Here is a 13,673-nt window from a genome sequence, read left to right on the forward strand (position 1 = left end):
AGGAAAAGGTATAGACATGAATCAGATGTTGTACATGCATGGTTTAAATAAGTGAATTTTGCACTGTATTTGAACCAGCTTTCTTTATATGTTAGCATAACCATATATTAACACCCATATATCTACATTTGTATCATGAGGATTTATTCTTGTTTTCTTCATTTAAATTAATAAAGGTAGTCATTGTGTTTGAGTGGGTTTTGAGAATTAGAGTTTTGTAACAGAAACATGTTTCATGCTAAATTGATTATAGGATCCATGTTTTGAGCAAAGGGAATTACATAAGGTCTAAGGATTTATTGAATACGTTAATGTTTTACATCCACACTTCATATTAAGCTTACACGACTCATTAATAATAGGGTTAGATGATGTTCATATCAGTCTCTACAATTCTGTAAGTTAGGACAGTTTTTAAAAGTCTTTCTTCAAGTGTCGTAATAAATTCAATCCGCAGTGATATTATATCTTATGATAAATCTGTGATGGACTTAGATTACTGGTTGATATTATTCAAGTCCTTCAATTACATACTTGTTTGTAAATGGTTCATGTTGAGATCATAAATAAAATTACATGATTATATCAGTCAAGTTGTGCTCTGCTACTGTTTTGATAAATGTTTCTACATTAATCTGCTGTGCTACTATTTCTATATATGTACATCTTCCTTATTGATTGAGCAATAACCTGACTATAATAGTCATTCTATCATCGGCTATATTTCTTATTGATCTCATTGTCCTCAACTGATATTTGAATACATGAGAATCTATTAGACAATTTCGGGTAGAAATCTGGAAATTGATTTGTTGATGGTAGCTTTGCAGGTGTTCTTGTTTATAGTTAAACATTTATTTGAGAAATGATGTCAGTACTACCGTATTATGTTTAATTTCACTGGTAGGGCCGTTAAGAGTTAATTAGCATCAGTAGCATCTTTTGTTTTTCTCTACCGATATGGGTTGGTGTTATGAGATCATAGAAATTAGACCCATACTAGGAGACATGCTATGTCTCATTAGGCCTTGCTTCTTTGGAAACAAGCCTCATTTAAAGCCTACCCTAGGGGAGATCACCTTGATCTTGATAGATAGTGTACCCATAGGAGGCATGCCTTACCTCATTTATAGAATTCTTTTCCAAGTTGTGTCCCAACTTGTACCCTTGCTAGTTGGAGACCAACTTGGTCTGTTAGTTGCCTTTGTCTTTAATTATTGCCAGGACAATGATGGAAGTTCTGGGAGCCTTTCTTAGGAGACTTACTTAGCCTCGTTAGCACTCTCCTTTCAGGTGATTTTATTAGAGAGTCTTTGACTCATTCAGCTTTTAGTTGGCATTATTAGAGAGTCTTTGACTCATTTGTCGTTATTAGGGAGTCTTTGACTCCATTGTTTTCTTTGAGTTGTATTATTAGAGAGTCTTTGACTCGCTCGTCTTTTGATAGCGGTATTAGAGAGTCTTTGACTCATTTCCCCATTCCTTTAATTGTTTTTAGGAGCTTCTCCTTAGTGTTGTCGTCGCTTTTATTTGCTAGAGACTTGTCCAGTCTCATTAGAGCTTTGCCTTTTGGGTCTTAGATCATTTCGTCATCCTTGATAGTTAGCTTACCTGGTTTAGGAGTTTCCCCTGTTAGCCCTGGGGTTTGGCCCTAGGGTTTTGCTTTGTATTTTTCCTTAGATCTTTGACCAAAAGGGTGAAAATATATTTAAAACTCAAAAACATTTGAAAAGCGTTAAAACCCAAAAACATGAAAATACATTTAAAACTCAGAAACATTTGAAAAGCTTTAAAACCCAAAAACATTGAATACATTCAAAACTCAAAAACATTTGAAAAGCGTTAAAACCCAAAAACATGAAAATACATTTAAAACTCAAAAACATTTGAAAAGCGTTAAAACCCAAAAACATTGAATACATTTAAAACTCAAAAACATTTGAAAAGCGTTAAAACCCAAAAACATTGAATACATTTAAAACTCAAAAATATTTGAAAAGCGTTAAAACCCAAAAACATTGAATACATTTAAAACTCAAAAACATTTGGAAAGCGTTAAAACCCAAAAACATTGAATACATTCAAAACTCACAAATATTTGAAAAACCTTAAAAAAATATAAAGTGTTGGGTGTTTTAGAAGTAGTTGTTAGGAGAGTTCGTTTCAAACTACGTTGGTTTGATCATCTTCCACGAGGTACGTAGTGCAGCTTGGGATCTTTATCTCAAGTCCAGCTAAACTTTGTAAATAAATGTTTTTTTCCTTCAAAACCTTGTTTTCAACAAGATCTTCCTCTAGAGTTAGGAGTTTGTCCTAGATAGAGAGTTTTAGAGTTAGGAGTTTGTCTTTGATTTGTTGTGTGCTTGTTTGTGTTTGTTTTAGAGTTAGGGGTCTGTCCTAGAGTTATAGGAGCGCTTCCGTCCGGTCAGTCGGCGATCCACATCGCCGAGTGATGACTAGAGTAGGATACGTTAGTCCACCCTTTGTTTTCCTTAGGAAACACAGTCTAGTTACACATAGGTTGTAGGAACCACCTGCATTAGCTTAGGGCTAATCTGCATTTAGTTAGGGCATATAGAGTGTCCTAAAATCCACAATTCACTGGAATTTAAATAATCCTACAATAAACTTTAATAATTGGTCTGGTCTTTTAGATCGAGTCTAGGATAGAGGGCTAGGTGTCTTAGGCATCATAGCTTAGAATAGACACGAAGAACTACGTTGCCTTGATTCTCGTGAAGGCGGGGATACGTAGGCTTCTTTGGATGAATATCAGACCATCCGAGGACTCGGGCTAATCGTTTAGAGTCTTAGGATTTGCTGTGTTGTAGCATGCATGTTTTGATGTGTTTTCTTACTTTCTTGTACTGATCCTATACCTTTAGCTATAGCTTGCATGTGTTTGCACATCAGAACTTAGACACACATTAGGCATGTTACTCATAACCTAGCTATGCTTAGGTGACACATCTTTCATTTTATTTTATATGTGCTTATTATCTTTATCCTCACGAAAGGCATGCTTAGGTAGACGACTCCCGAGGATTGTTCCCATTTCACATGATTTTTACCCTAACTTCTTTGGAGTTAATGAAAATGGCATTAGAGACCAAGTACTTGCACTCGGACGAATTGGGGGTGTTCTTCAGACCTTCTCCATTCGCAACCAGGCACGAACCCATATATATATTTCTGGTTATCCATTGCACAAAGGATTTGATTTTAGGGTTCCATGGCATATCCATGGATGGCGACTCTGAGTTTATTTTAGGTATGTCTCGGTTTCGAGCCTTGGCTCCGGATCAAGACATATCTCTTTCTTTTTATATCGCCACTCGTGCTATGCTATGAGAGTGGCATCCGTTTTGAGAGTTCCTTGGTAGAGCTCTCCATTCACGTGGATGATCCAGAGGGTGTTAGGGACTAGTTCCCTTGCCGTCCTCGGATCGGGGTCCACAGGCTGTAAACGCCACTAGGGATTTGCGTACAAAGTCTGTTGGGGATTTGGTCGTAAATGCCACTGGGGATTTGGTTACAAAGTCCGCTCGGGATTTGGTTGCAAACGCCGCTTGGGGGTTTGGGAACAAAGTGCACTTGGGATTTGGTTGCAAATGTCGTTGGGGGTTTGGGTACAAAACATACATCCTTTGTAAAAAGACTTGGTTCGAACGACTCTCTGCGGATATGGGGTGTTAGTGATAGTAGGATCTACGACAATATGTTGTCTCAATCCTGGTGAGGAAGACTGTTCGAGCTATCGTAGCTAGTAAGGTTCATTGGATGCCGTAAATTGGCTGAGAGTCAATCGGGATTGATTCTGATGATGGTGATCCAGACTATGTCGAGGGAGCCGTTGTTATACCGAATGGTTGGAGAATTGATTCTGAAGGGGAAGTAAACATCCATAAATCAGTGTCAGAATCGGTCGTGTTGGACCATGATTTGATGAATCCGTCGATAGACAGATTGCCCGAGCAAGGACTTCTCATTCAGGGAGCATCTGACAAACGTTTGTTTATCTTGACTCTACTCGGGAGAAGGGCTTTGGATGGCAGATAATTGCCTTGGAATATTTCCAAAGGGGAGTGAATGCTGATACACTCAGCTGGGGAGAAATCAGGACGATTTCGTGCCCTAGATTGACATGGTGCGACACTTGCTTGGAGTGATTGACCCTTGAGGAAGTGATGCAAGACACATTGGATTGTCTCCAAAGGTCTCGGAATCCTAATGGAAAAGATTTTTTGGGAGGCCTTGTTGCCTTGAGCATGCTTTATACAAACCCTGTGGGGAAAGATATATGAATCCTTAGTTATTCGGGAGCAAAAACAACTTAACTCTGCTCGGAGGACACCGAATAAATGTGCTTAGAAGACTCAGGGAGGGCCCAAAGAGTTGATCGATCTATCGCTGAAAGATTCAGGGAATCCACGGATGAAACATCAGTGAAATGAGCTAAAAATGGCGGGCGTTCCAAGACTTCTTGATTTGATAGTGAGCTTGCTAGATCATCACCATAGAGAGAGGCCAGCTGAGGGATCTCGAGAGTCAAAGAAAGTCTTCGGTTTCCAAGATGAGAGTAGACCCGTCGTCCGCCTCAGATGTAGTCCAAGATCTTCGGGAGCAAGGTTTGACAGAGCCTACTGATGAATAATGATTTTTTACTCTCCCAGTTGGGGTTGAGATGTATTTATCTTCTGGATTGATCAGACATACAATTGATATATGGATCGGTTTTTTGTTTGTTTGCTTTTATCTGCAATTGTTTGTGTTGTTTGTATTGAAATAAAGAATATTTTTGTATAAATAAACATCTGTTCTAGATGTGTATATATACAAAAATGCCCATAGTATAGTTCTTTAAATAACTTTGGTTTTGAAAGCATTTTGCATTATTAGCGAAGGCTAATTTTGATTTTGAGCATTTTGCATTATTAGCGAAGGCTAATAATGCAAAAATGCCCCTTGCGTGGTTTCTTAATGATTTGATTATGCATTTTGTGTTATTAGTCATATTTCTATGACTATTAATACAAAATGCCCCTAGTGTATTTATTCCCCATAGACAAGAGAAAGTTAATATAGGATAAGAAACAAGAGATAGCAATTTTGAGAGGAACGACAAAAGGGTTCTTTCCGAGCATTCCTGACCACGAGGTTATGTCTTTCTCAACATTCTTCTGTTGTACACGGAGTACCAAACTGGATCTTGACCTTCTGAGACTTGTGCACTGAGGACCGAGCTGGATCTTGATTTTATGTACTTGGAGTACTGAGCTGGACCTTCTGAGATAGGAGAATTTGTTGTGTTTTCCTTCGAAGTATGATTACCTTTGCTAGGCAACTGACTTGGCTGAGGAAAATAAGCCTTTCTTTTCTGAATTCCCATGTAGGGAGGAAATTAGGGAGACTCGATTTTACTTAAACAAATGCTTTTGATTTATTTAGATAAGTCGAACCCAAGATAGATGAGTTTAAATGTTCTTACGCATAGACAGTGTTCCCTACCTCTGGGTTTTAATCATGGTCCAAAGACCCTTTAGATTTTGCATGATCAGTTAAGTCCCCAAGTTAGTATTTTGCATTAGAGCAAGTATTCTTGCATTTTAGGGTGAATTTCACCTCATTTTAGGTGTTTTGAAGTTGATTAGCAATCCTGAAAGTTTATAAAGGGTTCCATTGATGTAACGACCTGGCTTCCGTTGCCTGAGGTCGCTACCAAAATCACGACATTTTTTTTTTTAAGGGCCATTAGATAACAAATGGCGGAAGCAATAATTAAAACTCAATAACATAAAACCTTGCCATAAATATTCGCTCTTAACAATTAAATCATAACCATCCATCAACTTCCAAAAACTTCCATCTTAGATGACCAAATCAAATCTATAATATCTTAAGCGAAAAAAATCAAAACCAAATAAAGAAAAACAAATCCTTATTAACTACGACTCTCGGTTATGACAACTGTGTCAAACCGAACTCAAGACTCCAACTTTCCCCTTTCCCGCATGGGTTTCATCAAATATCTTCATTAGCAAACGCTCCTTCCTCTTCACCTACAATTCCTATAGGATAAGTGGGTTAAAAGCAAGTAAAGAAAACTCCCAAAATAATGAAATTAAGCGACATGAATCTACAACACAATATTTTCTACAATAATGAAACAATAATAAAACATGACACAGTAACAATCTTTTATCCGATAATAACAAAACGATTTAACTGCAACATACGAAGCGTAGCATGTATTTTAAATGTTCTCCCCTTTTTCCCCAATGATCATGCGGCGGTCCCCCATCGACTTTATTCTCATTTTCTGCGGTGGCTTTCTAGCCTGGCCGGTGATCATTGACCATCAAGGACCCTCCGTTCCCTAATGGAACGTGATCCACTTTAGGATTTCGATCGGTTCACCACGAGGGTTCCTCCCAATGCATCGCCCACCAGCTGTCGTACGCTCTCGGACTGGTTGGCTTTTGGCTTTTCGCCCAAGGTTGGATCTAAGGGTTCTCCTTAGTCCTCCCTCCCATTATTCCAAATCCTAAATATGCGTACACTTATTTTACAACAAAACTTTTCTTTACAAGCATTATCAAAATTCACAATTATTTTCCAATTCCAAACAATCATCTATTTACACATGCTTGATTATCCGTATCATTACTATACAAAATAAAATGTTAAAGTCATATCAAAATTAATAGCATTATTAAGCGAGTAATCAGAACTTGCCTTGATGCTTGGCGCTCGAAAAACGGCGATCCCTAAATGAAAAAGCACAAATATTCAACCTGAACAGTGTCACACACATACAATGTCATAGATGTATACAAAAAGGTTCACGGGTTCTACAAAATAAATAATCCGGATTGAATTAAGATGTTTTGGAGTTGAGAGAAAAAGTGGCTATGGATGAAGGCTGGAGATAAGGGTTTGGGCAAGGAATCAACGTGGGTGTGGGTCTTTGTTAAATTATGATTGAAGGTTTGAATATATTCCAAGAATGGTTGCACGGCTCACACCAAAGATGATCCAACCGTCCAATTGATGGGGCTCACACTAATGATGATCTAACCGTCCAATTGATGGGCCGTCCAATTGATGGCCAAGTTCCAGGGGAAAGTTGGAGTCTTGAGTTCGGTTTGACACAGTTGTCATAACCGAGAGTCGTAGTTAATAAGGATTTGTTTTTCTTTATTTGGTTTTGATTTTTTTGACTTAAGATATTATAGATTTGATTTGGTCATCTAAGATGGAAGTTTTTGGAAGTTGATGGATGGTTATGATTTAATTGTTAAGAGCGAATATTTATGGCAAGGTTTTATGTTATTGAGTTTTAATTATTGCTTCCGCCATTTGCTATCTAATGGCCCTTTAAAAAAAAAAAATGTCGTGATTTTGGTAGCGACCTCAGGCAACGGAAGCCGGGTCGTTACAGTTGTGGTATCAGAGCTAGGCCAAGTTTAGTCGGTAAGGAACCTGGATTGAGTATTGGGTAGGTCTTAGGAATGGGTCGCGCATCACAATTAAACTTCCCTGGCATGTGAAAACACCGATATCGATTATTAGGGTGCATGTAAATAAAATGTACCAACTCCCTCCCTAAATTGCCGTTTGTTACATTAAGAAAGATATTTTCATAATAGCATATGTTGGAAAAAAAAAATTTCTTCAGATGAATACATATCAGAGGAGAGCGGGTGCTAGCAATAGTCAGGAAGGGGATGACCAGGATCCGCTGCGGATGATTGCAAATTTTATGAGGGATCAAGCTCAGACTCAGGCGGCGAGTCAAGCAACTCTTCAAAGCATCGCCGCTCATCTTGGTGGCCATCTTCGGGGGAATGATCCAAATCGGCTACATCGCCAGTTTAGGGATTATCATCCCCCGGAATTCAAGGGAACTGGAGACCCGATGGTAGCTGATAGTTGGATTATCGAGGTAGAGCGTATCTTCGCGGTCATGGGATGTAATGATGAGCAGAAAATTCAGTTGGCATCCTTTTTATTTTCAGAGGATGCGGGAGCTTGGTGGAGATCGGTTGAGCAGAGCTATCCGGGGGTTGGTCAGGGGACTTGGGCCCAGTTTAAAAGCCGGTTTAACAATCAGTACTTTCCGTCTCATGTCAAAGACGCTTTAGCCGAGGAATTCGCATCCTTAAGGCAAGGAAATTTGACAGTAGCCCAATATGGAAGCAAGTTCAGAACCTTGTCTCGGTATGCACCTGGTTATGCATCAACCGAGGGAGATAAGGTGCGAAAGTTTATTGGCGGGCTTCGGCCTTCCATTATGGCTAGCATTATCCTCCTAGACCATGAAACCTTAACCGAGGCCTGTAAAAAGGCTGAAGTGGCCGAGAGGAGTGAGAAGATTATTCAAAGTTCGAGGATGGCTTCGTCTGGAAGCAAGATTTCGGCTCCACCCCAGAAGAAGCAGAAAGTGGAAGGGAATAACTCGGTTGCCTTATGTTCTACCTGCGGAAAGCGGCATGCTGGTCAATGTTGGCGGACCATGGAGGTATGTTACACTTGTGGGGACCCCGGTCATAGGCAATTTAATTGCCCTCGATTGGGTAGGCAGTCCGTGGGTGCTCCTGTTCGTCCGCCTCAGCAAACCCAACCTTCGAGGCAAGCTGCTCCTGCCCAAAGCCAGTTGAAGGGAAACCAAAATCGCCCTCAGAACACAGGAAGGGACGCTCAGTCAAGCCGTATCTTCGCTCTTACTCGAGGTGATGCGGAGGCGCCTAATTATTCTGGTGGAGGTTAGTAAAGGAAATCATAAGCGGTTGCATCTATTTTATTTTTGTATTATTTTTTGGGTGTTATATAATGTTCATGTAGAAGATGGGATCTTTTCTTTCGTAAGGAAGTTGCTAGAGTATGAAATTTTAGCTTAGATTAGCAACTTATGTGGTCTTGTATCCGTAAGCGGCGTAGGGAAGTTGAGAGTAGCGGATGTTAGAAATTTTAGAGGGGAGAAATCCGAGGATTTTAGGGAATTCAGTTGGGATTCTCATTAGCCTCGAGATAGGGTGTAGTTCTTAGAGCCTTGAAGCGAGATGAAGCGTTATTTTGGAGCATGATCTGAATAAGTTGGAGGATTCTAAAGGGATTTAGTAGGTGGTAGATGGTGGAATAGAAATTTATAAAATTTTAAATTTGTACGTGATTTCGGCCTGCTAAAAGATGAAAATTTGAAACCTTTATTGTTAATTGACTCTTCTGTTTTGATGACAAATATGTATATGTATTGATGATGATAACCTTAGAATTGCAGTCAAACCTTGTCCGTGAAGGAATTTGTATCTTGTGAAGGATTCTCTACCGCATGGTTTTATTTAAAATAAGTACCCTGTATGACTTGCCTCTTTGTATCGTTTTGGATAATTAGGATGGTTCGCATGTTGACCACCACTAGGAAGTGCATGACAGAGCAGTACTTAATGAATATGCAAGTGAATGAAGTCATTGATAGGGTGCAAAGGGAAACCATAATTGAAATCAGTAACTCCTCATCGGAAAGCGACCCTAGTGAGCACCCTCCTTCTCCTGTTCATCCCCCGTCATTAGATCGGACGATCTCCGATAAGTCTTCGAAGAAAGATTCAAAGAAGCTGATGCCATCATCAGTTGGTGAGAAAAGAAAGATTTCTCGAAGGGGGGATAGCGAATCATCGTCGTCGGTGGCGTATGAAATAAGAGGTTTCGCCCAGACGCCTCCATATTCTGGGGAAGAGGTAGCAAGTGCTAGAAAGAAGAAGGTAAAACGCAAATTGGTCTTGGGAGAAAGTTTAGGAAGTAACTTATCAAGCAGCAATGAGGTGCGTAATTTTCTTTTTTGTTAGATTTAGGTTATTGGATTTGTTTAGTGCGATATGTTTAATTATGATTTCTTAATTGGATTTATTATTCTAGTCAGGGCAGAATTTCGGGGACGAAATTCTCATTTAGGGGGGTAGAATGTAAAGACCCATATTTTAATATTGCACATTAATTAAATCATTTAAGTTTTACTAATGGTACCCTGTTAAGATGCACTAAACCATATTTTTCCCCGTAATTACTTTATTTAATAAATAATTTCAGTGTAAATGCAAGTTTGTGGGCCTCTTTACTAAGGTAGGTTTAAAAATTTAAATCTAATTATGGGCAAAATTGTAAAATATTAATTGAGAGGAAATAGCAAGAGATAAAGATGGAAATGGAAAACCAAATTGGATTCTCCTCAAAAAGTGCCGTGTACACCCTGTTAGGATGCACTAAACCATATTTTTTCCCGTAATTACTTTATTTAATAAATAATTTCAGTGTAAATGCAAGTTTGTGGGCCTCTTTATTAAGGTAGGTTTAAAAATTTAAATCTAATTATGGGCAAATTTGTAAAATATTAATTGAGAGGATATAGCAAGAGATAAAGATGGAATTGAAAACCAAATTGGATTCTCCACAAAAAGTGCCGTGTACACTCTCCCATAAATGGAGAGTGCGCACGCCACTAGTGAGCCCCTCTCCAAATTTCTTCTATAAACAAGAATTAGAGAGAGAGAGTTGTATTAGGTATTAATTAAGAAACAACTAAAAAATTAGGAATCTTAGGTGAAACAAAAATTAGAAAGGTAGAGACCAAATCAATTGGGATCTTGGTTTGTGGGTTTTATAAAAACCCATCCTCGTGGGTTTTTCCCCACTGTGCTTGCGCTCTTATAAAAAAAAAAAAAAAACAGAGAATCAGAAAATCGAGAAGAAGAAGAGAAGAATAAGAAGTGGAAGATAGAGATTAAGGCTTACCTTTTCAATCTTCAATTTCAAGTAAGTATTCAGATTTTTTTTTATGTTATCAACCTTTCACAAATTCAGCCCAGGAACCCAAAACCCTTAAAATCCAATTCTAAATTCATGGCCAAGAACATATCAAACCCCACAAATTCATGAAATTTCTACCAACCAAATAAATGGCTGATTTTATTATACTATATCCCAACTTTCCAAAGTGGAACCTTTGTCTGCAACTCCGTCTTGATTTCCTCCGAACCTGCAAAAAAAAAACAGAGAGGTTAGGAAAAGAGAGAAATAGAGTTAAAGAAGATATGCATAAAAGGATAGTGATATATATCAGCCCTTCTTTTTTTTTTAAAGGGCCATTAGATAACAAATGGCGGAAGCAATAATTAAAACTCAATAACATAAAACCTTGCCATAAATATTCGCTTTTAACAATTAAATCATAACCATCCATCAACTTCCAAAAACTTCCATCTTAGATGACCAAATCAAATCTATAATATCTTAAGTCAAAAAAATCAAAACCAAATAAAGAAAAACAAATCCTTATTAACTACGACTCTCGGTTATGACAACTGTGTCAAACCGAACTCAAGACTCCAACTTTCCCCTTTCCCGCATGGGTTTCGTCAAATATCCTCATTAGCAAACGCTCCTTCCTCTTCACCTACAATTCCTGTAGGATAAGTGGGTTAAAAGCAAGTAAAGAAAACTCCCAAAATAATGAAATTAAGCGACATGAATCTACAACACAATATTTTCTACAATAATGAAACAATAATAAAACATGACACAGTAACAATCTTTTATCCGATAATAACAAAACGATTTAACTGCAACATACGAAGCGTAGCATGTATTTTAAATGTTCTCCCCTTTTTCCCCAATGATCATGCGGCGGTCCCCCATCGACTTTATTCTCATTTTCTGCGGTGGCTTTCTAGCCTGGCCGGTGATCATTGACCATCAAGGACCCTCCGTTCCCTAATGGAACGTGATCCACTTTAGGATTTCGATCGGTTCACCACGAGGGTTCCTCCCAATGCATCGCCCACCAGCTGTCGTACGCTCTCGGACTGGTTGGCTTTTGGCTTTTCGCCCAAGTTTGGATCTAAGGGTTCTCCTTAGTCCTCCCTCCCATTATTCCAAATCCTAAATATGCGTACACTTATTTTACAACAAAACTTTTCTTTACAAGCATTATCAAAATTCACAATTATTTTCCAATTCCAAACAATCATCTATTTACACATGCTTGATTATCCGTATCATTACTATACAAAATAAAACGATTACTCGCTTAATAATGCTATTAATTTTGATATGACTTTAACATTTTATTTTGATATGACTTTAGCATTATTAAGCGAGTAATCGTTTTATTTTGTATAGTAATGATACGGATAATCAAGCATGTGTAAATAGATGATTGTTTGGAATTGGAAAATAATTGTGAATTTTGATAATGCTTGTAAAGAAAAGTTTTGTTGTAAAATAAGTGTACGCATATTTAGGATTTGGAATAATGGGAGGGAGGACTAAGGAGAACCCTTAGATCCAAACTTGGGCGAAAATAGAGATTATTGGAGATTATTCGATCGATCTTTGGGATTTTCTATTGTGTTTATAAGGGTGTGTCAAAGCATATATCTCGGATATACACACCCTAGAGACAAGGAGAGCAATCAACGGTTAGTATTAATCCTCTTTGTAATATAGAATCTAGGAAAGCATGTTAGGTTAGTATTTTGAGTTTTCTTTCATACATGATGCATATGGATGTATTTTTTATTGAAATTTTGATATGATGAAGTATGAACCATGTTATTCTTAAATTCAGATTTTTGCTGGAAAATTAATTTTCTTTCAAATCTCTTTTGATTTGGGTTTAAACTCGATTTTCAAAGCAAGTAGTTTGAATCATGGGTTTTTTCTAAATCTGACTTTTTCTGAATTTAAATACATAAAAAAACTTCGAGAAACCTAAATTTCCAGTCAAGTTTGATTTGTTTTGACATTGATTTTGTTCTTCGAACGGTAACCTAGAAAATGGGTATTTTTCAAAGAATAAAATCCAAGATATAGCAAACCAAGTCAAAATTAGGTGAAATTTGGTTTCCAGTCGTTCTTCCATATTCCCAGATCATCCAAGAAATTTTATGATTTTTTGAATAAATTAACCTTATTTTTAATTATGTTAAAATTGATTAAATCTTAATAAATATCAAACAGATTCGAAAAGTCTTGAAACTTTTCAGATTATTAGTTTAAACGTATTTAAAATTTTCTGAAGAATTAAATTTTTAAAAATCAGTTTTCTATACAGTTTTATATTCGAAGTATCGTTTTGCCTGCGGTAAAGGTATTTCTTATTAAAACTAATATTTTTTGAAAATTTTCTCCTCAAACAAATAACATATGTTATTGGAATAATGTATAAAAAGTTTCATTAATTTTTAAGAGGTTTTGATATATATTTCGATTTTTTTTATTGTAAAACGGTTTTGGAATTTCAAAGAAACCGTTGATTTTCCAATAAAAATTGACTTTCTAGAGATATACTAATTTTCGAGTGCTGAAATTTGAAGGTAAAATAATATGGTTCATATTTGATCTACTATGAGTTTTTTCATAATTTTAGGATTACAGTAGATGTGCTTTATATTCTTTTGTTTCGAAATAGCCAGTTATTAATAGGTTTTAAATAAGTAGGAAATCGTAATAAAAATTGGTGACAGTCTTACAGTATGTTTTGTTCATAATTATTATGTTACTTTAAAAGTTTTAACTGATTTGGAATACGTTTGTTATGTGTTGCTTTGTAAAGTCACCAATCTACCTTAATTTTGATAAAATCATTTAAAATTGAATTTAATTCTAAAAATCAT

Source organism: Tasmannia lanceolata, unplaced genomic scaffold, assembly GCF_043159265.1.
Source record: "Tasmannia lanceolata isolate RefF3 unplaced genomic scaffold, GAP_Taslan_0.1 ptg000002l, whole genome shotgun sequence".
In the NCBI taxonomy this organism is placed as follows: domain Eukaryota; kingdom Viridiplantae; phylum Streptophyta; class Magnoliopsida; order Canellales; family Winteraceae; genus Tasmannia; species Tasmannia lanceolata.